General features: G+C 39.2%; 1 long non-coding RNA gene across 2 annotated transcripts in view; it reads left to right on the top strand.

The window, feature by feature from the left end:
• Window positions 1-316: 316 nt before the first annotated feature.
• The window catches only part of LOC134173330 (uncharacterized), a 115674-nt gene continuing 90635 nt past the window's right edge, over window positions 317-25355 (top strand). For both annotated transcript variants that reach the window (XR_009968208.1, XR_009968207.1), the window contains exon 1: window positions 317-414. This is a non-coding gene — a long non-coding RNA (uncharacterized LOC134173330). The remainder of the gene's footprint in view (window positions 415-25355) is intronic.

Raw genomic sequence — 25355 nt, 5'->3', positions numbered from 1 at the left:
AAAAAAATGAAAATATAACAGTACATAAGTACTGCCTATTGAGACTTCATGTGCTCTATTTAAATACTTTTAAAAAATACATAATCTCTTGTAATAGCCCATACTGTAAATTCTGTATTCTGGAGGTGCTGCATCCTCTGGTATTTTGTCAAAGGTGTAGTATAAATGTTTGCAAAATCTTCTGTACCTATGGAAACTCTGAGGGGTAATCCTGCTCAAAAAAGAGCATCAGAACTTGGGCAGCTGTGTAAAAAAGAAACAAAGTTTTGCAACTTTTGTTCTTCTAAAGGCAGTATTTGATGTTTCTTTTATTTTTTTGGCTGGACCTGAAGTCTCCTTCTTTTATTTAACAGTAGTCTATTACATTCCTCTGGAGCTAGCTCGCTTCCTGTGGCATTCCATCATCATGTCAATGTAGTGCTTCACAATATTTTTCACATTTTCTGCCTCATACATCAAACTATAGAATGCTATCCATAAGGTACAGCTGTCATTCTGTAAAATTTTTAGCAATGCTCTCATTTTTATCTGACATCTAGAAATACCTAAAGTAATAAAAAATCATTTCTACCTCATATTTGCTTTGGTGCTCATTCTGTCCCTGTCAGTGTCTATACGTTATAGCAGGCAAGATTTATACATCCCCTTGTTTAGCATTCTGTAAGGGCCATGCACAGAACCCAAGACTGTGAAATTATTCCTGGATTTGGGGTGGGGGGGAATCAACTTGCAAAAACTTCCATTGAATGTATAATATATGCTCTTTTTGACCATAAATCAACACTTCATTGAACGGTTTCTGTTCTCCATATGCTTTTTTCTGTGCAGATTCTCACATTATCCTGTTTCTACGGTTCTGAAGTTCATTAACTTTTGCTGCATTTTTTACATAGAATGACTTTATTCAGGAGAGGACAAGATGCCTGAATCTGCCCTTTATTTACTATTCAGTTGAATTAAGTGTCACTGATCTGCAAATTCAATCCTCTAAGTACTTCAAATCATCATGGAGAGAATATAAAATAAATCTGTCATATTTAAAGTAATGATTTGCATTATAATCAAGATAAATTGTCATAATCTCATACATCTGGGAAAAAAAAAAGCCTAAAATCAGAGTTCAAGAGCTCTGAACAGTTAACTCTGTTCAATGTTACTTCCATGCAGCTGATACCCTTCTCTGATCAGGAAAATGTCATATTTCCAGGGTCATCTGTTTAATGCCTCACTACATTCTTCATGAGCTGCAGGTTAACTTCAAAGAATGAAAAGGATTTAAATCTCTGTTGGCCTGAGTCTGTAACTCATTTGTTAAAACATGTATGAAACATGAGTCGTATGATTGAAACAGAGTTATTCAGTTGTGGTGTCATTAATAGAATTCCGATAGTACTATATGGTAACTCCAGCAGTTTCATAAACATGTTGACTTCTGCATATCATTGACTCGCAAATATTGGCACAGATTGCTAAAAAAAGCTTTGGAAAAGTTAATGCAAATATTGGTAGGTTAGCCCAGTGTCTTTTAGTCTGCAAAGGTATACAGATTTAAATTTATTGTTGTATAGAGGTACTCTGTCCAGTATTAGCAATTCAAATAAAGAGCTGTGCTTTATACCATAGTACAAGAACTGTCAAGGTTTCTAAGTTAATTAGGCTAAACAGACAATTAATTACATCTTATTAAAATGTAAAGGACCTGTGACAAATTGCACTAATTGCATGTTCACATATATCTGAAGAGGTCAGGCTACTTAAAAAAAGTGTGTTGTTAATGGAAGACAAATGTAGTTTTATATGCTCAATAGGAATATTATAAACTGCATTATTTATGACTCTGGTAGAACACTTAGAACACTTAATAATTTTAAGTTCTAAATCAAACTGTTCATTAAGGGATGGAGTCAGAACACAGCCCTGAAAGTAGTCTGTAAAAACCTGCTGCCAGTGTAATATTAATTTGAAGGTCTATCGGTTCCCCCATTCCACTCCCACCCCACTCCCTTCTCCTCCTTGGCAATACAAAGATACTGTTATTGTAAAGCATGTAAACCCTAAGGAAGTTTGAGCTCTTTGAAGTTTTCCTTTACTCTCCCAATCAGATAGCACAAAAACATCTTATAGTATTAATTTTTTCCAAAATTATGTTAAATCAACCTCTCTCAGGTCTAAACTATTGCCATTCTATGTAATAATTACCAGTAAAACGAGCAATGATATAGTGAATGATTGGACGAAGACTACAGAAGAAAGTTGAGGAAACCTCCTAAAGACTCAATCGCTTTTGCTGTAAAATGTATGGTCAGTACTGGATATTTTAGTGGATATGCTATATTATTTTAAGTACTGATTATCTTCAGTTTAAATGAGTAAGTGTAAAGTTGCTGCATTTATGCATCGTAAATGGGCCAAGCTAAGACTAGTGCAAGAGAGAAGGTTTGCCATGATAGAACAAAAGGGAGATGCCATTTCAAATCACAGCTAACACAGAAGAACACAGAATCACATTTAGAAACCCTTTTGTCACAGGCTTGGAAGTGCCTTATTTCTTAGACTGCTCGGTTAGGATAAAAATCAGTGCTAAGAAATGTATCTGGAGTGGAAGTCATGGGCACTCTAGTAATGTTAAATCTAAAATGCTTGCACAGGGAGGTAACCAGACTTACTAAAACTGACATTCAAAATCACAAAAACTTCTTTAGACACTTCCATACCAGAGAACATGAAAGACAGTGTTAGAAATTTTGTGGTACTCTGGGAGCATTACAGATGACAATCTGCAAGAGTAACTTTAAATTCAGGTAGTGTGAAGAACTGGAATATCCATATGTTTCAGAATTTTGAGGGGGAAAGATGTTGTTTTGATTATATAGTCTTGAATTAAAAAAAGATTTTGGATTCAATGGATATTTCTTCCTAAATTCATTGGCTCTGGTATTGCTGGAATGAAATTCTTGTAATGTGTCTAACAGACAGGATCATTTGTCTGTGTTTTCCCTGGCTTTGCACCAGTGGTCATGTTTCTGCAATATACTTTTCTTCGTTAAGCACAGAGGTTAGGATCATCTTTTTGATTAGCTCAAATGGATAAGAGTAATGTCCTAATGTTATTTAAAAAATGAATCTATAGATATATTTCCTAATGGCTTGGTTGTATCAGAAGATAAATTATGGTTATTAATAGTGACTACAGTAATATAGAAGAATAAGAGTAGAAATTATTAAATACAAATGGATATATTTTGATTACTGATGGAATAGTTGAAGTGCTTTGAACCATGTACCTATATAACTCTTAATCAATCAACACAGGGTACAAAATGCCTTACTTTAGCAGATATTTAAACATAAATCTGAGATTAAATATGTGATTTTATAGCCTCTGGGCTTAGAAAAGACTATTCAAAGTGAAGATTTTGTTAGGTATTCTTCTGACCAGGGAGAGCAGGATGTCAGTGTGGTTTGACACTCCCCTTATTTTCTAAGTCTCATGACTGGTTTATCTAGTATTTTGCTATGCTGGTTTAAGTGTTCAGTGTGTGTACGATGCTATGTCACAGTTGTTCTCATAACAAGGGGTACATCAGAAAAAAATTGTTTTTCCACTGCTATTGCTTTTGTCCCTGAGGGCTGTGGTTTAATTGCCCTATGAACAACTTCACACTCAGCAATGTCTGACAAATCTTGCTGCTACATAGTAGTGACACAGAACCAGATGCTCCAAGCTTCACTCTCGCCATCAACAGTATTTGAGCTGCATGCCCTGATGTTAATGATTTTTCACATGAATATCACCTTTGCTGGCCTATGGCACTTACTATTGGTACTGAGCTTACAGTTGCTTCTAGTTAATGAGCTATCATGCAGTATTGTTATTGTTAATTATTGTGATTTTAACCACATGTGAAATCCATACACACTCTGCTTTAATACAAATTTATGATAAATTTTGTTTTGCTATGAGACTGTTTCTCCTTAATTAAACTATGCAGTAGCAAAGAGAAATTAGTTGTCTTAGAAACAGTTATGTGTGCATAGTCTTCATACACTATTGGTAGGAGCCCCTTTTATTATTTCACGTTTTCTCCAAAAATGGTCTGTAGCAGAAATCTAAACTGAAAATGTTGGCATACCCTGCACAGAAACTGTATAAAAGTGACACCTTGGTAGATTGAAACTGAAGTCGTTGATAGAATGAAATCTTCCTCTGAAATGATCAGGTTATACTCTCCAGTATGGATTGCTTATAGATAGCTGCCAAAATAAATCCACTTGGAGAGGAAGGAGGAAATTGTTCTTTGAATGACAGCCTCCGGCCACATTCCCCAGAGAAGTCAAGACCAATGATGATGAGTTTCAGGGTCTGACAAGGATAATAAATTGATCCAAAATAACCCAAACCTGGGGAACCCTTGGGTGTTTTGCACAACGCGTGTGTCTGGCAGGATTTCTGCATATACCTGTCACAACCAGGGAGGGAGACAAAGGGCTGCCTGGCCTCACCTGTGTGAAGGAGCATTATAATGTAGCTGGGGCTTCAGTGTGTTGTGCTTACCCTGGTCGCATGCTGCAACTGTGACCTGGGGGTTGAAAAGGAAAGATGTCTTAACAGAAGGTTAAGAAGGGAGAAAAGGATGAGCATACACTTCTTACAACACACTGGGCAAAATGCTGAGGGTGTGAAGGTAAGGCACAACAGAGAGGAGGCTGTTTTAGCCAAAGGAGGAGAGTGTGCTAGTGATTTCTTCATTTAAACGCACAATGCATACATGAGTTATTGAATGAATTACTGACATACTTATTTGGGACAATCTGAGGGAAAGCTTGCATCTGACTCTTTCCCTTATCCATTCTGCTGTTGCATTCCCAGGACATTCCAATAGATACTTGCCAATATAGTAAAGATTACTCTGCCACATAGTTTTGAGATCCATCCTTTTAACAAAGTGTTTCTTTAATACTGTCTATCTATTATATTTTTATCACTGCAAAAGTAAACCTGAGTGTGATGATAGTACACCAGTCTTAATTTCATATTTAGTAGTAACTGATAAGGCAAATGAAAGCATTACATTGTATAGTGGAAGTACATGCTACATGTATGTGTGTGTATATGTCTATACAGTATTTATACACAGTTTACTACAAAGGGGAGTAGAGTTATTCAGACAGATTTACACAATGCCAGTCTTTCCTTTCCAGATATACTCTCAAAAAACATTGCTTCTTCACATGGACAGGCAGGGCTAGATCCTTAAGTTTGTTGCAAATCAGTTTGCAACCAGGTGGATCAATTTACTAATTCATAGGTAAATTATTTTTTATGTGGCATCTAACCGTTCTCTTTAGAGATCACTGTTTTCTCCTTCACAGTATTTGGCTTTACCACAGTATTGCAAATTTGTAATGAAATTCATAGACTTATGTAGGATTTCCTGTGATGGTCTCTAGAGTATCAATGTTCAACTGGACAGTGAAAAGACAAGTAGTCAGATATACATTTCTCTTATTACGTAAGTCTATACCCTGCAGAATGTATTCAGAAAGTCAAAGACTTATTCTGTGTTTAACTTTGTCTTTTCTTATTCACACAAATTCAAACTCTTCAGTTTCTATACAGCACAAAGCACTTCCTAACTTCCTCTTCTATTATATTAAGCCTTAATCCAAAATCATAGATAAATTTGGAAATAACATTGGTTTGCTGTTTATACTTTTTGTCATGGGAGAGGTTAAAAGTTATGGTACCATTTCAAATAACTGGATGAATGCAATCCAACCAGTAATCTTTAGAATATTGTAACAATCTGCATGCATTACTTAACTTGGAGAGAAGTAGTTTTTTCCTTATTTGTAGCAACTTTAAAGACACTTATTCTCTATGGCCTTAAACCAAATGTATAGTTCAGTTTAGTGGCCTCATTTCTGCATCTGGAAAAATGGTCACTTGACTAATACACAGCACAGGTTGCATTGGGATGCTCTGTCTGGGTGCTGTGACCTAAGTACTGCGGTAGTTATTTGTCACTGTAAGGGATAAAATGTTTCTTTGTGCTGCACATACTAAAAATTTAACTACATGAGATTTTCAGTGTCAGGAGAAAGCCCAAGTGTCATTTGGTAAATAGTGTGAATTCAGATATGGAGCATTTGATTCATCCTTCAATTTATTTGTGTACAAGCCCTCTTATTTTCATCTTGGATTCTTTTCTCCCTTCCTAAGTAAAGTTTTTAATGATAGTCTGAAATTGTTTCCTTAAGCCTGGAAGACATTTGTAGCAGCAACATGCTGAAATTATAATCGAAATGTGGAGCTGTGATCATCCTTATCATCTGCATATGTCCCCACATGGTGAGCATTAATTTATTCTGGTTTGCTATCTTTGCATGTTAAAACTGATTCATAGTTTGTAAATATAATCAAAGACAACAGCTGCCCCCTTCTGTATCTGTAATAAAATGGAATCTTCACAGCAATCTTTTTGTCTGGAAAAATTACTATTTTATTCCAAGACTAAATCTCTTCAGTGTCAGTTTGATGAGTGGAATAAAGCATTCGAGTCCAGCACCAAAATGCTTCTATTATAGAGGCATCACGAGGGGCGCCACAATTTAAAATTGCATTTTGATTTCCAATAAAAGCAGGACTAAAATCTCTTCATCTGATACTTTAATAGTTGAATTTAATCTCTAAATTTGGCACAATAGCTCTTCAAGGGACAAGTGAAATTTCTATTCTTCTAATAAAATATTTATAATGTTCTTCAGTAGAAATATTTCAAAAAGATCTTCTTAGAAATGCTACTTTAGTTCTCATCTTTCTTGCCTTCCCATAGCTAAGTGAATGGCAATTCTCTCAAATTTCCAGCTGATGACATTCTGATAGCTTTTTGGGCATGGGCCTTTTCAGAAAAGTTGAGCCTCTAGTTCTTTGGTTTGGGATAGCATAACTGAGACTGGTGAAGATTAACCAATAAAACTTTTTCTGTCCATAATCATAGAATCATAGAATAGTTAGGGTTGGAAAGGACCTTAAGATCATCAAGTTCCAACCCCCCTGCCATACGCAGGGATAACTCACACTAAACTGTCATCCAAGACTCCATCCAACCTGGCTTTGAACAGTGCCAGGGATGGAGCATTCACAACTTCCTTGGGCAGCCCATTCCAGTGCCTCACCACTCTCACAGTAAAGAATTTCTTCCTTATATCTAACCTAAATTTCCCTGTTTAAGTTTAAACCCATTACCCCTTGTCCTATCACTACAGTGCCTAATGAAGAGGCACTCCCCAGCATCCTTGTAGGCCCCCTACAGATACTGGAAGGCTGCTATGAGGTTTCCATGCAGCCTTCTCTTCTCTAGGCTGAACAGCCCCAAGTTTCTCAGCCTGTCTTCATATGGGAGGTGCTCCACCCTCTTTTATCATCCTCATGTCCCTCTTCTGGACTTGCTCCATGTCGTTTTTATGCTGGGGACACCAGTACTGTACACAGTACTCCAAGTGAGGTCTCAAGCACAGTAATCTTGAGGCATGGTGAATTAAGGCAAGAAGGTCACAGGGAATTTCATGTGTACCTATGTCCCAGGACAAAATTTCACAAATCTTACCTAGTAAAGGGGCTCTCCCTAGTAAGTATAAAGGGAATTAGCTGTAAAATGAAAGTGAAGACTCCATATAGACTTAAGTATACAGGCTGAAGTTGACAGATTGCATAAAGACCACAAAATTTGCTTTATCTGTGGTTTCTGGGTTTTTCTTAAGTCCTTTCCAAGCTGTATGTTTTATTACATGCCTCTTCTTACTGCCCTGCATCTGATGTTATGTGACTAAAGTCTCTTATCTGTTGAAGCCAATAGTACGTAGAATTAGTGAACCCATATATTGCCTCTAATTTCATGGAATACCTCCCTTGTAGCTACTAATTTAAAGTCATTATTGTATTTCTTTTAGTTTATTTTTATGTATTTGGAAATTGGTGTCAGTCAGCCCTGACTGCTTCTTATAATCTGAAGACAAAAAGCCTGATTTCTACAGGAACAAAACTGGTCTCTGAGCAAGAGAGCACACATCTATGTCTATTGATGTATATTGAACATTTTCAAAACAATGCAATGATACCGTAAGCTTTGCAAGATGGACAGATGCTATAAAACTGTCAGGCTTCTACAGAGACTGTGAAATTGTCTAGCTCTATCAAAATTATTTGTCAATGTCTCAGAAAACAGAATCTGCACTTTTAACTGAAGTGAGCATTTTTTTATCTTGGAAATGTGTAGGAAAGTGTTTGGTGCAGAAAACTGAGCACCTGTCTAGAACATCCATTTTAGATGGCTTTTATGGTAGCTTTTCTCCAACCCTATTAACATGCCCTGCATTATTATCAGTAGGCTAATACCTGCTGGCCTTTTTTTTTCCTGGCATGTACTACTATAAGTTAGTGAAAGGAGGAGAAGTAATGTTACACCTCTGAGTTCAGCAAGATCCAAGATATGGGAAAGGCTTGCTCCTGCAAAATCCTCACTCTAGGAATGGGAGAAGATGGCTCCTGCTGAGTGAGAAGCTCAGTAATGCTTAGGAGTTTGGTACTGCTGCCTCTTAAATTAGAGTTGAGATGAGTGCCTTTCCCTACAGAAAGAGATATGCACAAACTTTGTTTCTGTCAGGTCTTTGCCCCTGTGGGCTATGAAATCCTGTTGCAGGGTCTCTAGCACATTAAGTGGTGACCCACAAAAACCTGGATGGCTGCGTAATGAAAACTCCCCTTTGATTGCATGTGGTGCACTTAGTATTACTTTCACATGGCAGGTGATGATGGAGAATGAATGTGACAGGGCACAGGTGCACAGGGCTGGGAGACTGCAGTGGAAAAGGCAAAAAATGAGTTTTCTCTGTGGATGGTTTGTGCAAGGAAATCTGAAAAACAGTCTGTTGTCTGGCTCTGGAACTTCTGAAAGTCAAGCCAAGTTTGTCCCTTTCTTTTCCCCTTACTTTTGTGGTAGCTTGCAAGACTTTGTAGGAAGGTGGATTGGATAATGGATAGGTGAATGAATGAAAGCAAAGGAGACTTGTTCATTAGGCTTTGAAATAATGTGGTTTATATTTTTAACTGCATGATTAAAAAGGTTTTTAGAATGCTTTCTACCACCAATTACTGAAAAAACAAAGAAGTGGTGGGATGTGTAACTGGAGGGCTGAGAATTGTATTACTCTTTTAGCAGTCATTAAATAATGTATAAAACCACAGTAACACAATTTAAAACCCTTTAAAAGAAAAACAATCCTCTCTTACATGCTCTGAAGTACTGCCTTAGGTATTTAATGGTTCTGCAAAGCTGCTTAAGTCTTACCTGACAGAAGTTCTCTGATTAGCTTCTGGTGATAATTCTAATGTTGCCATCAGATCTAAATGACTGTGAATGCAGAACTCTGCCATTAGAGCAGGTGATGTACCTGTGTGTCTAGTAATTCAGAGTCTATGAACTCTTCAGCAGGCATTTCCAAGTAGGTGGTGCTTCCACAGGACTTGGTCTCAAGGTGTTAGGAAATGTGGCTTATCGACTGTTGTAACTAGGTCGTCCCTCTCTACTGGCTATAGAGCACAGTCAGAAGACATTCACGGAAACCATTTCCCAGAATTAGTTTTTTTATGGAGAAAGGGCTCTGGGTGACACACAAATGAAGTAATTAAAAAGGAAGAATGAAGTGCTGTTTCAGACATTGGTTAACAAGTAACTTCAAGGGTCTTAGCTCTCAATCGATCAGCTGTATGTTTCTATTCAGCCTCTTGATGGCTGTAATATCATTTGTTGTTCTCCCATATTGCTAAAGTGACAGCTTTTGACTTCTGTCAAAACCTAATAAGAACATTCTCTCAATGCAGTCTAGACAGGCTGTCTTTTTTTCTTTCTTCCCTTTATATTGGAAAATTTTTAATAAATCTAATGTAATATTTGAATGACTTCACTGACACAGCAGTATATAAGAACATATGGTTGATTTTAGCTTTAACAGACTCTGTAGGTTTAGTGCTAGTGTCCACAGCTGCTAAAACATTACCTCTGCTTCCATTCACAAATCTACAAGTTCCTTAGCAAGAACCATGCTCTGATTTGAAAATTATTTGGCAGTCATTAAAGGTTTCTCCTTCCTTTATGACTCAGAGGAATAGCGTGAAAGGTTTAGTACTGACAAGGCTCCAAAATAAATGAAAAATTAAAGGCTAAGGTTAATAGCACCATAGAAACACCCATCTCACTGACCTAATGTTCACTCAGATAACCAAGCTGTTTGAATAAGAGTGATAGCTATAATTTGCTGATATGAAGTTAAAGGCCAAAGCTTGAGAGTGAAATAAATGTAGATGTGCATTACATATTATAAAATCCTCAAAATCCAATATATACTGGTAGAAATTGTTCAGTAAAATGGCAAAATTGCTATTTGTGATCCAAGGAAAATAACCTTGTAGCAGGGAGGTGTGACAGATGTAAAGATGTGTAAAATGACTCCACACACAGAAATACGGCATGCTCTTGTATGTTCTTACACTGCCTTTTTGAGATTGGTGGTGTGTAGCCCGTGAGTGTCAGTTGTATCTATGTATAAACACCAAAATCATTTTAAGCAGAAATATCCAAGTTATGTTCAATCACCCAGCTCATTTCTAGGTTAAGGTGACAGCATATGCTCTCAGCCCAGCAAAACCAGTCCCTACTTTTCTACTGGCATCCCTGGGATGTTTCTCTTAGAGCCCTCCTCTTTCAGGGCTTTCTCTCTTCCTGCTGAGCAGCTGACCATGCCTGTGGGAAAGAGCTGGAGGAAACAGAACACATGCGTAACTGCTGCACACATCTGCAGTACAAATCAGATGCTGATTTACATGGAAAACAGGGAGGGTGAGCAAAGCTTGAATGTGATGTTTTTGCCTCAAGTCAAGTGGCACAGAACTTCTGAAGAGAGCAGGGATTAACTTCAGTGGCATCCCAAATTTTAGTGGTTGCAGAAAGGCACTTTCACATGTTTATGAAGATGCATGGAAAATGTCTGCCTGGCATTTGGGAGCCAGGGAGTGAGTTTCTGCTCTAAGCGTTAGCAGATGTGTTTTCTCTGAAGCTCTGTTAAGCTTTGCAATTGCATTTAGTGCTGTGGCTACCCGTACTAAGAAGAAAACAGAATTATACGTGTATCACCCAAAATGGACTTGAAAGAAGATCCTGAAACTGTGATTTGTCTCTCTATACAAATAAGAAAAACTACTTCTTCACCCAAACATTTCCATTTTTGCTAAGAAAGGTTGGACCAGATGATCCTTGAGGGCCCTTTCAACCTGTGATTCTGTGATTCATTTTACTTGGGGTCCATGTATGGACTAAGACGTGATACAGTGGTGTAATGGAAAGTAGGGCTATATGACAATAACCATATTTTTATGAAATATGTGGTTTTTTTTATAAAACCGTATGCCTTTCTAGAGCTTTGGTATACTTTCCTCCCTCCAGCTCCAGTGGCATCGCTCCATGTACCTTTTGGAAGTTTGCACAGAAAAATAAGAGTTGTGAATAATGCTCAAGAAGACTCAGGCTTTTATTCAGTAGCAACGTAGTTAATCTTTAGAAAATAACTTTGCTGAAATATGGGTCACCTATAGTTTTTACTGTTCTTTTAACTCTACCTGAAGAAAAAGAATTTCATCTGACAAACCAATCTTTCTTTTTAATGGTAAGAAATATAGGGAGAAGGGGGATTACTGCTTCCGTAAATCATGGCTGATGATTACAAAGCTCTGTTTAAGGCCTAGGCCTTTAGAGGTACATTATCAGAAAATTGCAATGCTAAGCTCTCAGATGCTAGGTATTATCTTATGTCTAGCATTCTATAAATGCCATAAACTTTGATTTAAAAGGGTGCAACCAGGTAATTGTTCAGAGTTTTTAAACTTTTAGTTTTACTTTTCAGATTTTTAATGCCTTGGAAATGTACTTTCTTCCCCTATTGATCTCATTCTTTCCCATTTGGCGACACTGATTTGTTTTCCTGTCTCTTAAATGTAACAGAATCCAGGCAAGACTGTTTTTATTTAGCAGCTTCAATTTAAATAGGACTTTAATATCTTCCTGCAGCAGCATCTTTGAATGATATTAGCGCAGTTCTGAGGATACTCTTTGGTATGTGCTGATGAAGTTGAAAGGGGGCACTATATTATTTTTGTGCAAACTACTAATATATAAATTCTTTTTACCTTGATCCTATTTTCAGTAAATATGTGATGGGAAGTTTTGGGATATCCTTGAAAATAAACAAATATTTAAAATTATTAAAATTAGGAAAATCAGGATTAATTCTGCAAACCCACACTAAGCTATAACTTCCACAGATAACTCTAGCATCCACTAAAATTTTAAGCATACAGGCAGTCCCCTTTATGTCACTTAAGTTTAGTACTTAGATCTGTGTTCAATTCTATTTTAAAGTTTTTACGCCTCATTCAGCTTAACTGCTCTTATTTCTAAATAAGAAAGTGATTCCTATTGCTATAACACAAGGCTTAAGAGGGAATGATACAGCTTGAAATTTGGGTCTTTGGTGACTTGGCAGGTGTGTGCAAGATACTGCAACAAAGAATGAACTTCTGATAGTTCAGATTTACCCATCACATACAACCTGGAAGTCTTTAAGTGCACAGAAAGTTTGTTTTGGGTACTATGGTAGAGAGTATGAGTATCACCCCCAATACCCACAGTGAAATCTAAATTTCTTTAATTCTGCAGCTGTGAGTGGATACAGGGAAATTTGTCCCCTCAGAATGAAATCCAGAATAGCATGAACCCTGTGCAAGGAATCACTCAAAGTGGTTCAAAATCCAGTTGCAGGTAGATGTTCCACTGTGGATGTACTTAAATATTTCTGACCATATATATGCCTTAAATTCTGTTTGTGTCTTTTAAGCTGGGGAAGATAAGTGCCCCCTACCTTTTTTTTTTTCTCAATAATCTAAGGAAGTTATCAGTTATTGTTTTAAAAGCTATCTGCAAGGTGTTTTCTCATTAGGTAGTAGTTTAATTATTTTAGAACACTGACATAGGAGATCAGGACATGAATTCAGTTCCTTCCTCCCAAGATAGTTCCATAACACCAGGAAATAATACTGTTTGGTTAGTCTTTGATCACCCCTAGGAACATGTGGTCAGAAAGAGAGTACAAGAAAGACTGTGACTATATAATCATTGCCCAGTGGCTAGGGTATTTAAATGATTATGGAGCTCAGTGGGGAAGAGGAGTGAATTCCCATTTCTCTGCTTTGTGAGAGAACAGTGTTGTTATTATACCTGCCTACAGTTCATAGAATGGCTTTTCATACCTACTTGCGTAAAATACAAGAAAGTCTTGAGAGTAATCCCAAAGTGCAGTTATGCCCTGAGAAAGTCTGCAAATCCTTGAGTAACTTAGGTAAAGGGTACTCACTAGGAGGACGTATTCTCAGATTTGTTGACATTAACATATTCCGCAGTTCTGGGCTCAGCAAGGATACATCTCTAGGCAGTTAGGAAAAGCTGAATTCAGACATACAGAAGATATACAGGATTGATTCTCCCACACTATGAGCTAGATGGGGATTGAATGAGAGAGTTCAGAATTACAAGTTTGGATTTTGATAACTCAGACTCCATAGAGCTTTATTCTCTGTCCTGTTCTTCCCTCTCTCTCTTTTTCCCTTTTAGTTTTCTAGATCTGCTCTTCAATGCTGTGTTGAGAGGAAGGCTTTGGATCAAAAATAAAAGAATAAGAAAATCCACTGAATTTCTGAACAGGCTGGGACCTGAATTACACCCTTAAAATTCATCTGTACACTAGAAGTTATGATGTTTGTTACATATTCACTTCCTTACCCCAAGAGTGCTCTTTTACATACATTCCTCGCTATTTTTTACCTGTACCACCACAGGGATTATAAAAGGTGGTGGTGCAGTAAGAATGAATGTGAAATGAAAAATGTCTGTGGAACCACAGCCTCACTTGGCAGCAAAAGCACCAAAATGACCCTTAGGTGGTAGATTCGAGTGCTTTCTGCTGGCATATCATCAAAAGAAGCAACCCGTCTTTTCCTCTCTTTCTTCCCAATCCCTTGTTTGTGCCAGTAGAGTCATCCTGTGGAGCAGTTTGTAGCTTAAGTGAATCCAGGAGGCTTATCAATCCCTTTTAGACCCAATTGGTTTTCTGATCCTATTTGCTGTACCTCCATCACTTTTAATGGTACAAAGGCAGCATTTTGGTTGTAGGTGAGGGACCGGTAGCTCGGTGGAGTACAAATCTTTGTCTTTAAGTGAAATTCCTACCTTGTTCCTGCTTAAAGTACTCCTGAAACTGTTGCTTTGGATCAACACCTGCCCTGTGTATAACCCATAAGATTGTGTTGGGAAAACAGTCACTGATTTCAAGTGCAGAATTTCAGTGTTTGTCTTAGAATACTAAAACCAAGCGGTATCAGACTGGGATTTATGAGCAGGTAGCAAATGCACCACTGCTGCCTTACAAACCATTGTGGAGAACCTAGATCAGACTACTAGAGAAACTCTGTAGGAGAATTTCTCCACTATGTAGTCAATTAAAGTTATATTTCAGAGTCAGAGGTTTATAATGATTCAGCTTCCCTTGGAAAGTCTGTCAATCAAATAGCAATATAGCTCCTACTCTAAAAAACTTTGAGTTCTTTTTCTCGTAGCTTGCAAAGAAATAAATGTGTAAGTCTATATAATCTTATGTTATTACTCCTGCATGGCAGTGGTAAGGCTGGCAGGCAACCCAGTTTCTACAGTGCAAGCATGCCAACACCACATTGCAATGGAAAATCAATTCTCAGCCAGCTGTGCTTGGATTGGAAGGAATTCAAGCACAGTTAGCATTCTGAGCCTTAAATTGCTACCATGATGTCTTTGCTCAGAAATAGATTTCATGAAGGTATTAGAGCAGGACTTGTAAAAGCTGCATCTGAGAATAATATTTTTATTAAGGGTAATGTTAATGCCATTTCATTTGAAAATAATGAGACAGAGAGAAAGCAAGAGAGATAGGGAGATAGATCTCACAAAAATTAGAAGTCTCAGTAAGATGCTCACTGGTGGTATGTATAAACAGAGGTGAGATTAAGGAAGAACAGGATGGTGCTTTCATAAAATTAAAACAATGTACATACAACAAAATCAAGAGCTAGGAGTGGTGATAGTACAGTTTATGCATAGTAATAACATTTCAGCCTTTCTGACTGCATGTGTTCCCTGGGTTGTCTCCACACTGGAAGCATCTTTAAAGTGCTTTTACAATTTGCTGTCAGGTTGGTTTGACAACATTTGGCTGCCGAACAATGGATTTTATGCCACTTAGTTTGCTATAAGGGCTGATGAAAATAACATGAACATTATGGTTGGGATTAACCCTCTCTTTTGTTTCTTAATACTGCAATTGATGTATCTGAATTTTCTGTATTTGGGAGTAATTCCTTTCTTTTTCCAGCCATGCTTGATTTAACAAGCGCTAGTACATCTCCTCTTTCTCACATTCTCATAAGCAGTTGGGGGGGGGGGGGGGGGGGAAGGATCTCAGTCCTTTCCCTCCTGTTTTAAATTTGGAATATCTTGATTTAGATAGCTGGTTTGCAAAGCCCATCTAATATCTAATAGCCTTGGTCTGAAGATGCCTTTTAGGTGTGGTGGGTTTCCTGCACCTTCTTCCATGTGATTCAGGCCATCCTTTAAAAAAATGGACTTGTTTTCTTTTTCATAAGTGACTGTTTTACTTCTCATCAGCACTGGACTGAAATAATTCCATAAATAAAAAATTTATACTTCAGTTAAATGAATAAATATTATTAATTCATGATGGTGGCAGCTAACTGAAACACTAGTGGCAAAAAGGAACTATTTGTGGTTTAGTCTTACAAGAAAGACTGCCTTTAAGAACAGACTTTCGGACACTGAGAGAATATATATTCTGCCTCTAATTAGGGCATTGTCCTTTAGCCTGTCAATACCATACCTAAACCAAGTGTTTGATGATATCTGATTCTCATTGTTTGAAGAATCCTCTTCTGTTTCTCTCATATATATAATTTAGGCAAAGTACCCCACATCAGACCTTTCTTGAGTTCTCCTCTAATGCTATTTACAGTGAAATATTTTAGTATTTATTCTAGTGTAAATGTATGTAGAAAAAGCCATTTTCCTATATATAGTTCATGAATGAATGAAAGAAAAGCTTTTTTAACCTTGAACATCTTAAATGAAAATTTAGTAAGTTTTCTCAGTAATCAGTAAGCAGAACATCAATTGAAAAATAGCTGGTTTATAAATTAAATAAATGGCTTTAAATGTTTAGAAGAGACTTTTAACTTTAGCAGAGATACGTTCTCGCAGTGAGTCTCTGTGACTAATCCACTGGAAAGATTTACCGTTAGGGAACTCAAGGTCTGCATTTCAAAGGAAATATTGGTAAGGATTATTATTCCCTTGTCCCCAGCAGTTCTCATAATCCCTTTACACTCAGAGTAGGATTTACAAAAACAAAATTAATGGCAAAACTAGAATGCTCTGGGGCCCTGTGTTTGCAGAGCTAAAAATGAAGCCTAGATGATTTGAATCTTATTTTGCGTTCATTATTAGGCACCTATACATTTTTTCCCCTGCTAGGCAACATGGATAAGAAAAGAATCAAATGTAGGCCCCTAACAAGTGGCGGCAACAAAAATTACATCAAAAAGGCCATAGCAGCTAGCATACAAGACAAATCTTGAAGAAGAAGTTTAATTGTAGTATTGGGATTTAGGATGTTTTGGTCAGCACCTAAAGCTGCAACCTTTTTGTGCTTTATTATAGGTTTATAAATGGATGTTTGAGGTGAGCAAAAAACAAAAAAATGGGATCCCTTCTTTAGCCTGCTGAAATCAATGATAAATCTCACATTTGGGTTGCTGTAGGCTCCCTGAGGACTCACTTATGCTGCTGTAGCAGAGCACCAAAACGAGTTGCTAGTGGAACAAGCATCTGATAAGACAAGGAGTAACGGCTTTAAAGTGAAAAAGGGTAGATTTAGATTAGATATTAAGAAGTTCTTCAGTGTGAATTTGGTGAGACACTGGCACAGGTTGTCCAGAGAAGCAATGGCTGCCCCATCCCTAGAAATGTTCAAGTCCAGGTTGGATGGGGCTTTGAGCAGCCTGGTATATTGGAAGGTGTCCCTACCCAAGGCACACGGGTTGGAACTAGATGATCTTTAAGATCCCTTCTAACTCAAACTGTTCTGTGATTCTGTGACTCTAAATGAGACCAGAGGTCAGGGCTCATGTGTTTCAAGTTAGGCATGTCCTTAACCGCTTTCTTGAATGCTAATCCAGGTTTCATTAAGCAAGACAAAACCAGGTTAGCTAAATAAAGATACATGGAAAGATCAGTCAAACTTGGTGATAATCGGGTAGCTCAACAATGTGGGATTCTTTCATGCATCTTCAGAATGGCAGCTGTACAATGAAAATGTAAAATTCGTCATATAAATTTGTTTTCCTATTAACCATTTCAGAGAGATACGTGGACAGGCTTTCACAGAATTTGTATACATGCAAGTTCCCTGCAGGAGCTGAAATGCAGATGAAATCTTTCGTAGGTGTTGCTTATTTGTACGGTATTTTCAAAAGATGCTTTGCTAATGGGTACATGAGTTTTCCATATCCTGTTTCTTAGTTCCAGCCTACCTTAAGGGAGTACTTAAGTTCATTCCTGCATCTTCTGATGAGGACAATGACAATATGTTGTTTCATTTTCCTAAATGCAGACAAAGCCTGCTAGCGATTTTTCAAGAGGATACTCTAGAACAGTATAAGTTGTTTCCCTATGTCTACTGTTTCCATTACAATTTCTCACACAAATGAAATACACTAGACAGAGTGTGAGAAAGCTTTCTTGTGCTATTTCTGTCCTTTCCTGTGACTTTAGATCATTCCTTGTGACATTGCCTTTTGAATTCTGAATTATAATGGCTTGCCTGGATTCAGTCCAAGTCATTCTTTGATTTTGGTTTGTTTTTAGGGAAGTAGTCTTGGGGGCCTTTCAGATGGAATTAAGAGTTCACTTAAAGTTAAATCCCATGACAGAGCTGAATAAAATATTCAAACTAAACCATATGTTGTTTGGACCATCAGTAATTTATGTAGGAGGTACCTATGTCTGTGAATGTTGTGTACTCTAATGGAACTATGAAGGGATCTTTTCTTTTAGAAAGAAATTATAATTTTTTAACAGGTCACGTATTTTCTGCTCAGTCAAAACACCACTGAATCAAGTCCTTCTATTGGATTTTTTTTTTTTTTTTGTGTCTTAAAAAGTAATGTCAGTTCAGTGTTGAAGCATTATAATCTGAACTGGATTTGGCTGAAGAGCACTGTCTTGTACCAAGCCAGGCAATGTAGGGATGTATTTCCACCTCCAAATCTCAACTTGTTGTGCTCACTTGGCCCCTAAGGGGAAGGTTCAAGGTCCCTAGCAATCCTAAAAGTCCTGAAGTGCTCACTTTGCATTTGCACAAGGACTAGAGCTGTCACAGGATGCTGTGAAAGGGGACTGGAGGGAGATGAAGGGTGGGACTATGGCATCCTCAATTTGGAGCACCAAAATTATCATGGTGTTGCAACCACAGACATGAAAAAAAAAAATAAATCCTAAGGTCAGGAAGCCTTCCTGTGAAAATATTTCAGGTCCTTTAATGAAGCATTTCACAGGAAAAAGTGCTGCTTGGTGGTCAAAAAATCAAACTCAGTTTTAAGACTAACAAGCAGTAGAAATGAGAGTGAAGCAGAGCAGTATTATGTGACTGTTTAAAGTTGTGGTATGCAGGTAGTTCTCATTGTCCCATTTCAAAATGATTTCTAAAATTTGATAAATAACAATAATGGACCCTAGAGTACCAGAAACACCTAGTCCATGCTGCTGGGATAACCAAACATGGTGCATTTTAAGCACTTAAGTAGATGTTCACATGCCACTATTTGTCAGTGGAATATATAGAGAGACATTTTTAAAGAGAAATTTTACAGCTGATAGGAAAAACGGTATTGTGAAAACCAGCTTGTGTAGTGGAAAACTCATAGTAAGAAGAAACTTTGATAAATGATCATCCTCCTCTGCCTCAGCAGATACAGCATCCACCTGTGGTAGGACAAGTGGGATGAAGTTTTCTTACAGCTTTGGCACCTTTTTGTGCATCTCGACTTCTTGTAATCTCTATATAACGATACTTCTGTCTGCTATTATCTCTCCTTGGGTGAATAACTTGGTTGAATTAATAACCTCAAGCTACCAATACATTATACTTGACTTAAAGACTTGGTATACTTTCTTGGTATGGTGATGTTTCTTGGTTCTTTGTATGGTGATGTTTCTTACAGAATACCTTGTTTCTGAAGTGTAAGGTGTACTTTCAATCTGGAAACTGTCTGGAAACTTCAGATCTCTCCACCTACTGCAGTGAAACGCATGCAGGACAAAACAAGAGTGACTTAGCAGAAAGAAGCCAGGTTGTCACAGTGCTTGAAGCCTCTGACGAGGCGTGCAAGACTTCTTGAAAATCCTATTAGGTGCAGTTTATTTGGCCCATAGCTTGTCTGTGTTAGAGTTTTTCATCTTTAAAATAAGTGTCACTATATATGTTCTCTGCTGTACAGGGCTCTATGGGGATATGTGTGTTAAAAAAAGAGATTGTCAGTTCATGTGAAACTTGGACCATTTAACTATGAAAGAGAGAGGTTGATGCTTTACATAAGCTTTTGATGTGCAGCTGCCTCCACAGGGTAAAATGATTTTTGTGGATTATTTTCGTTTTAGTAGGTTAGAATTTTGTCCATCAATGGACAATAAGAATAGGTTGTTTAAAGCAAACACATATTGTGTTTGGCAATTTACGAGGATTTATACTGCAAAGAAAAACAGATCTCTCACACAATTCACCATGAAATTAAATAGCAGCTTACCCTAGCAACAACCAGGAATCAGCCTTCTGCCAGAAACAGAAATGCTTCTCCCACACAGATGCAATAGCTATCTTCTACCACACTCTACATGAATACAGGCACCTTGCAATGTGCCCTGTCAGTTAGTAGACTTGGGCTATTTCAGATTAGGAGGAAACTTGTTCCAGGCAGAATACAACCATGGAAAACAGCTTATTACCAGTTATCTCTGCTTTCACAGTTTCTCTCCATGTGGTTCAAAACTTTTTGATTATTCTGGCATAGGTTAAAAAGAAGGTTTACCTTCTTTAATACTCTCAGATGTGGATGCAGTTATATCTATATAAAAATGTTAATCTTCATGGTTTATGCACTAAAGGAAGTAAAAATATACTCCTTCCTTCCCACCCAGTATGACAGCTTTCATTGAGCTAGAAAATAAAATCGAATAGTAATCTTTGTTAATGATTCAAAGCAAAGGTGTGCATAAATGTTAGTTTCTCAGCTTTTGTTATACTCAAGTGCTTAGGAAACAACTGAGCAATAAAGATGTAACTTATGTTAATAAATGGACTTTGGAAAGGAAAGATTAGCCAGCCTATTCTCTCAGTCCCAGGTTCTTCCCCTAAACCCTCAAACAGTAGGAAGGTTGGAGCCTGAACTGGAGCAGGAACCATGCTTTCAACCAGCTCACTAGCCCACTCCAGGTTTAAGATGCTTATATATTGCTGTGTGTGTGGAATCTGGACTTAAGAGTTTCAAGTAAGACTTAGTCAAAATACAGGCTTTCATTTTGTCATCATAGGAAAGACATATGTCATAGCCTCATTATTTATGCTAGGCTTCTGTCTGTCTTTTGGAGTATATGTCATCCCTCCACTAAACCCTGCTATTTTGCTAAATGCATATAATGGGGATCTTGTGTAAAAGATGTTTATTACAGAGTTTTTTATTACTTTTGTGCAGTAGGAAATGGTCAGGCGAGGAAAGGCTAGAAAAGGCTAGAGCATCATTTCGATTCCTTAGTGACAGCTTATACAGAATTGCAATGGTCTGTTATTTTCCTTCATACGAAAAAACCCTATGGACCTATATAAACACATACAACAGGCCACTGTGGAGAAATAAGCCAGACAATACTAATAGAAGGCAGAAAATGAGATCTTTATTTCATTTGGAAGGCCATTACAAGGCACTTGATTTATAAATTTCATCTTGAAAAAAACTCAAGAGCTAATACGACACTTCCTGGGAAGTGGAGGTATTAACTATATATTTTAAATGTTTATGAGGACAGAGCCACAAGCTGAGAAATGGGCCATTTGGGAAAAACTTAATAACAAAATCTGTTCAAGTTACTTTGAAACCTGTTGTAGGATCCCCATTCTGAATATGTTCAGTTGTTGGACTTGGTGATCCTAAATGTCTTTTCCAATCTAGTTGATTCTATGATTCTATGATTAATGATGCGCGAAAACCATTAGTCTGAACTTGGCACAATGTCAGCAAGTAATCACATTGGAGGAAAAGTTAGACATGGTTTGGAAGTCTGAGCGCTGTATCACAAACAAAATAAAAGATGGATTGGTTACATGAAAGCCTATACAGTTGTAGTTCAGAGGCTTTGATCAAGAACATATGTGATGGCAGTGTGGCTGCTGTCAGGTTTAGTATAATTTCGGTCCCCTATGAGCTGGTATGAATATTCTGTAGCACTGGCAATTTGCAAGGTAATATATACATTGAAGGCAAGTGCTCTGGTTAAATACTTAAAATGCAGTCTCTTGGGCTTGTAAAGCATTCAGGGAGCTCAGGAGAGCTTCCCATCCATATGCATGTGTCATCACAATGCTAAAAGAGCCATTAGAGTTGCCTTAGAAAGGAGAATGGAACAGGCATGTGTGAAGTTCAGCTCAAAAGCACTTAAGAAAGACATTCGCATCACCTAAAAAGTCACCATATTCTTTGTTCATCCTTTTATTCTTTTCATCTCTGAACTCTTTCTTTCCATTGGTTCTTTGACAAAGCAGTCCCTCAGTCACTAATAGAACAATGTGTAACGTTACAAATCTCCTTAATGGAAAGGATGGTGAAAGAGTCTGGGGAGATGGTGAAATGGGGCGGATGGTGAAAGAGTCTGGGGCTCAAGTGATCTTCTCCTCACTCCTTCCATCTTCCACTGATGATGTGGGAAGGAATGGGAAGATTCAGTCCATAAACAACTGGCTTCGAGACTGGTGCTACAGGCAGGGCTTTGGATTCTCTGATAATGGCTGGTTTTATAGGGCACCAGTCTGGACAATGACAAGTGGGAAAGGTTTATCTCACAGAGGCAAAAGGATGCTGGGGCACGAATTAGCAGGGCTCATTTGGAGAGCTTTAAACTAGATTCGAAGGGGGATGGGGTTGTAGCTGGGCTTGCCCCAGTGGGGCAGCACTCCAGAACTGATGAAGACTGGGAGGCCTCCTATAATCCTAAGGTGAAATCAGTGTGCTCAGCTCGCTCCCTGGAATGTCTGTACACCAATGCGCGCAGCATGGGAAATAAACAGGAGGAGTTGGAAACCTGTGTTAAGTCAGGAGACTATGATCTGGTGGCAGTTACAGAGACGTGGTGGGACAGCTCACATGACTGGAATATAGTCATGGAGGGCTATGTCCTTTTCAGGAAAGACAGGCCAGCCAGGAGGGGTGGTGGGGTTGCTCTTTATGTGCGGGAGGAACTACAATGCACCGAGTTCTGTCTGGGGACAGATGACGAGCGAGTTGAGAGTCTGTGGGTGAGAATTAAGGGGCAGGCTGTCCGGGGCGATACTGTTGTGGGTGTCTGTTACAGACCACCAGATCAGGGTGAGGAAGTTGACGAGGCCTTCTACAGGCAGCTGAGAGCGGCCTCACAGTCACAGGCCGTGGTCGTCATGGGGGATTTTAACTTCCCTGATGTTTGCTGGAAGGACCACTCAGCAGCCCAGCCACAGTCCAGGAGGTTCCTCCAGTGTATGGATGATAACTTCCTCCTGCAAATGGTGGATGAGCCGACCAGGAGAGGAGCGCTGCTGGATCTCATCCTCACTAACAAGGAGGGTCTGGTCGAAGCAGTAAGGGTTGAGGGCTGCCTTGGTTACAGCGACCACGAGATGGTGGAGTTCAGGATCTTGTGTGGTAGGACTAGTAGAATAGCAAGTAGAATTGCAACCCTGGACTTTAGCAGGGCAAACTTTGGCCTTTTCAAGCAATTGCTAGCGGAAATCCCATGGGCAAGGCTGCTTGAAGGTAAAGGGACCCAAGATAGTTGGTTGGCATTCAAGGATTGCTTTTTCTGAGCTCAAGATTGGAGCATCCCGACAGGTAGGAAGTCAAGTAAGAGGGCCAGGAGACCTGCGTGGCTAAATAGGGAATTGCTGGGTATGCTCAAGTGGAAGAGGAGAGTTTACAGGTCATGGAAGGAGGGGCTGGCCACTTGGGAGGAATATAAGGCTGCTGCTAGAGGATGTAGGAAGACAGCTAGGAGGACTAAGGCATCCTTAGAATTAAACCTGGCGAGAAGGGTCAAGGACAGCAAAAAGAGCCTTTTCAAATACATGGCAGATAAAACTAACACCAGAGGCAATGTAGGCCCACTGATGAACGGGATGGGTGCCCTGGTGACAGAAGATACAGAGATGGCAGAGTTACTGAATGCCTTCTTTGTCTTTGTCTACTCTGCTGCAGGCAATCCTGAAGAGCCCTGTACCCCTGAGACCTTAGATGAAGTCAGGTCAACAGAGCGGTTTGCCTTAGTCGATGAGGAATGGGTTAGAGACCAGTTGAGCAATCTGGACATCCATAAATCCATGGGTCCAGATGGGATGCACCCGCGGGTGCTGAGGGAACTGGCGGAAGTCATTGCTAGACCGCTCTCCATCATCTTTACCAAGTCTTGGGAAACGGGAGAGGTGCCTGAGGACTGGAGGAAAGCAAATGTCACTCCAGTCTTCAAAAAGGGCAAGAAGGAGGACCCGGGTAACTATAGACCGGTCAGCCTCACCTCCATCCCTGGGAAAGTGATGGAACACCTTATCCTTGGTGCCATCTTAAGGCATATCAAGGATAAGAGGGTTATGAGGGGCAGTCAACATGGCTTCACCAAGGGGAAATCATGTTTGACCAATCTCTTAGCCTTTTATGAGGAAATAACACGATGGATGGATGATGGCAGAGCGGTGGATGTGGTCTACCTTGACTTCAGCAAAGCATTTGACACAGTCTCCCACAGCATCCTCACAGCTAAATTGAGGAACTGTGGACTGGATGATCAGGTAGTGAGGTGGACTGTGAACTGGCTGAAGGAGAGAAGCCAGAGAGTTGTAGTCTATGGGGCTGAGTCTAGTTGGAGGCCTGTAACTAGTGGAGTGCCTCAAGGGTCAGTACTGGGACCGGTATTATTTAATATATTCATCAACGATTTAGATGAGGGAATTGAGTGTACTATCAGCAAGTTTGCTGATGACACTAAGCTGGGAGGAGTGGCTGACACGCCAGAAGGCTGTGCTGCCATCCAGCGAGACCTGGACAGGCTGGAGAGTTGGGCAGGGAATAACTTGATGAAATATAACAAGGGAAAGTGTAGAGTCCTACATCTGGGCAGGAACAACCCCAGGTTCCAGTATAGGTTGGGAAACGACCTGTTAGAGAGCAGTGTAGGGGAGAGGGACCTGGGGGTCCTAGTGGACGACAGGATGACCATGAGCCAACACTGTGCCCTTGTGGCCAAGAAGGCCAATGGCATCCTGGGGTGTATTAGAAGGGGGGTGGTTAGTAGGTCGAGAGAGGTCCTCCTTCCCCTCTACTCTGCCCTGGTGAGACCGCATCTGGAATATTGTGTCCAGTTCTGGGCCCCTCAGTTCAAGAAGGACAGGGAGCTGCTGGAGAGAGTCCAGCGCAGGGCAACTAAGATGATTAAGGGAGTGGAGCATCTCCCTTATGAGGAAAGACTGAGGGAGCTGGGTCTCTATAGTTTAGAGAAGAGGAGACTGAGGGGTGACCTTATTAGTATCTATAAATATATAAAGGGGGAGTGTGACGAGGATGGAGCCAGGCTCTACTCAGTGGCAAACAATGATAGGACAAGGGGTAATGGGTACAAACTGGAACACAAGAGGTTCCACTTAAACTTGAGAAGAAACTTCTTCTCAGTGAGGGTGACGGAACACTGGAACAGGCTGCCCAGGGAGGTTGTGGAGTCTCCTTCCCTGGAGACATTCAAAACCCGCCTGGACACATTCCTGTGTAACATTATCTAGGTGTTCCTGCTCCGGCAGGGGGATTGGACCAGATGATCTTTTGAGGTCCCTTCCAATCTCTAGCATACTGTGTAAATACTGTG

The sequence above is a fragment of the Pezoporus occidentalis genome, unplaced genomic scaffold (assembly GCF_034315485.1).
Source record: "Pezoporus occidentalis ecotype Australia unplaced genomic scaffold, CSIRO_AGI_Poc_V1 ctg51, whole genome shotgun sequence".
In the NCBI taxonomy this organism is placed as follows: domain Eukaryota; kingdom Metazoa; phylum Chordata; class Aves; order Psittaciformes; family Psittacidae; genus Pezoporus; species Pezoporus occidentalis.
The sequence above is the reverse complement of the archived record's forward strand: the minus strand, read 5'-3'. Positions and strand labels throughout refer to the sequence as shown.